The sequence below is a fragment of the Lycium barbarum genome, chromosome 3, assembly GCF_019175385.1.
Source record: "Lycium barbarum isolate Lr01 chromosome 3, ASM1917538v2, whole genome shotgun sequence".
NCBI classification, from domain to species: domain Eukaryota; kingdom Viridiplantae; phylum Streptophyta; class Magnoliopsida; order Solanales; family Solanaceae; genus Lycium; species Lycium barbarum.
This window is the reverse complement of record NC_083339.1, coordinates 108845832-108848519: the sequence shown is the minus strand read 5'-3', so window position 1 is coordinate 108848519 and position 2688 is coordinate 108845832.

Genomic DNA, 2688 nt, shown 5'->3' with positions numbered 1-2688 from the left:
TATACCTTGGATCAATAGCAATCTTTTGTTGATTCACCTGCGCCAACTGAAGTTCAAACAAGTAAATGTCTTTGAACATTAATAGCAAATCTTGGATAATAACTTCAATTTTTTTTTGTAAGCACCGAGCAAGCCTTTTATAAGCTAAAAGTTATTACCTTTACTCAGTTCCTCTAAATAAAGTGGCATTTTGTCCCTAATTTGTCAAACATTTTTTAAAAGGTTCAAGTTTCTGTTTAAATAATGTTCTCAACGTATGAGTCAAATTATTATGAAGTGCCATTATTTTTGTAACTCAGTTAACTATTTACTTGTGCTCAACTATGAGGTTTACTTACGTTTTCTTTATCCACTACTTTCAACTAGTCCACTAAATGCTATTATTTAAAAAATGCTCAACACACTACTTTCGTAAATTAATCAACCTAAGTGTGGCCGGATAACCGTAGTTAACGGATTCTAAAGGATGCCTAACCCCTTCCCTTTAGGATAATATAGAGCCCTTACCTGGAATCACATTGGTTAAGCAGACTATTAACGGAGGTTTAGTTTTAACTTTACCTTAGTTAACATCTAGGTGTCCTAATTCACCGTTAAATTAATTAGGTGGCGACTCCTTAAAATAAAGTAAATAGGAATCACCAAAATGTTGTACTCCGATTTAACCCGGTTAAAATGGGGTATAACAGCTTGGCGACTCTGCTGGGGACTTTAGGCTCTAACCATAACAGACTTAGGTTAATAGTTAATTTGTTGGATATTTTGTTTGTTTTGTTTTTTTTTTGCCTTTATTATTGTTTTTTCCTTATATGCTTTTGGGTGTTTTTATTTTATTCTTTATGTAAATTTTCTATGTAATATGTATGTTATTGCTTTCCTTAAATTGACATTCCGCTCATACTTCTTCCACTCCTGGAAACTCACACATATTCACACACTTAAAGCGGCTTCGCGGTTCGCGCCCGTGCACTACTAAATTACCCCTTTAGTTGGATTGATCTAGTGGATTTAGTCGATCGGCGGTGCAGTCGACGGCCACAGACTTTCCACTCCCAAGTTGTCCGCTTGGGGGAGCCCTGTGTCATAGGAAAACCACTCTTAGTCTACCTAGGTAAAGCGAAAACCAAAACCTTATAAGGACATGCATCATTTTAAACCTAGGAGGCTTAATACCCTTGGTGTATTAAGTTCATTAGACAACCCTACCAAATGTCCAAATGAATCTATGACTCTAAGTGACACTATTCACTATCTATGTGCATTATTTGAAGGACAAATTTGTGGAATATGTGGACCTAGTACTCTATAGATAAATATTTCAGGAAAACTGACATTTTGTTGCAGGTTGTCGTGGAGCATCCGATTAATGCCGGAGGGTTGAAGACAATTAAAAGAAATTAGTGGAGATGAAGTGTTAGATATCTTAGATTAACTTTGAATTGTATTATTAAACTGGCATGTAATAAATTTTTATTATTCTTGTAAATTAGTCTTAGGAAGAGTTATGGAATGATACATAAAAGACATGTTTGTCCTTCAAATGTTCGTTAGGCCTACCTCTGGCATAAAGAGGTCCCTTGCATTATAGAACGCGATGTATTATGTGCAATAATGTGTTTATGTGCAATAATATGACCTTACACTATACTTACTCGTTTTCTTTTTTCTTTTCTTGTTTTATCTTTTGTTCTTTTAAACACATTTTCAAAAAAAAAAAAAAAAAAAAAAAAAAGGTTGACTTGTGCTAAAAGGGAACTGGCGGAGCATCCATATTTCACACGGTCTAGAGCCAAGAAATCAGACTCTGACTCATCACTAATCACCTGGTTAACTAAAAAGATTCGTTCTAAAATGGAGCAAAGTTTGATCAATGCAACCACTTCATCTGAGCCATCTCTTAGTTTACTGATCACGAGTGATCCCACATCCTCTAATGAACCAGAAACACATTTGGAGATCATTGCTCGTCTGGAGCGACGAGTTGCTGAACTAAGTCACATGGTACTTCAAAATCGGTCATTTTCTCAAACTCCGCCACATATGACTCCATCTCAGGGGGTTCGTCAGACTTTGCCTATGCCACCTCCATTCCCAAATTTGGATGAACTTAACCAAGAAAACTATTTTACCACTTCTCAACCAGCTCATTCCGAAACCATTGCCCACATAGTTACTCAAAATGCTCCTCTTTTGTTTACAGCCGCCTCTTCAAAGGCTCAGTTCACACCGCCGACACATGATGTTACCAATGCGCATCAAGTTCCGCCGGTATATACTTATACCACAGCTCCACCCATGACACAAACCCAAGGACAATGTTGCACAGATGTTGATCATTATGTCGAAGTCGAAAATGAGGCAAGGGCAGTTAATGATGAAATGATAAATAGAAAGCTCAAAAGTTTGGAAGATGCCATGAGGAGTTTGCGTGGACTCGGTAGTAACCAAAGCGTGAGATATGAAGAGTTATGTGCATTTCCTGAGGTAGAATTGCCACCAGGTTACAAGATTCCAAAATTTGAGAAGTTTGATGGGTCGGGAAACCCTTTCTTCCATCTGAAGGTCTATTGTGAAAAGTTGATTGGTGTGGGGAAGAACGAAGGGATAAGAGTCAAACTATTTAATCAGAGTTTGAGTGGAAAAGCTTTGGAATGGTATTCCAAACAAGATACAACCAAATGGCGTACT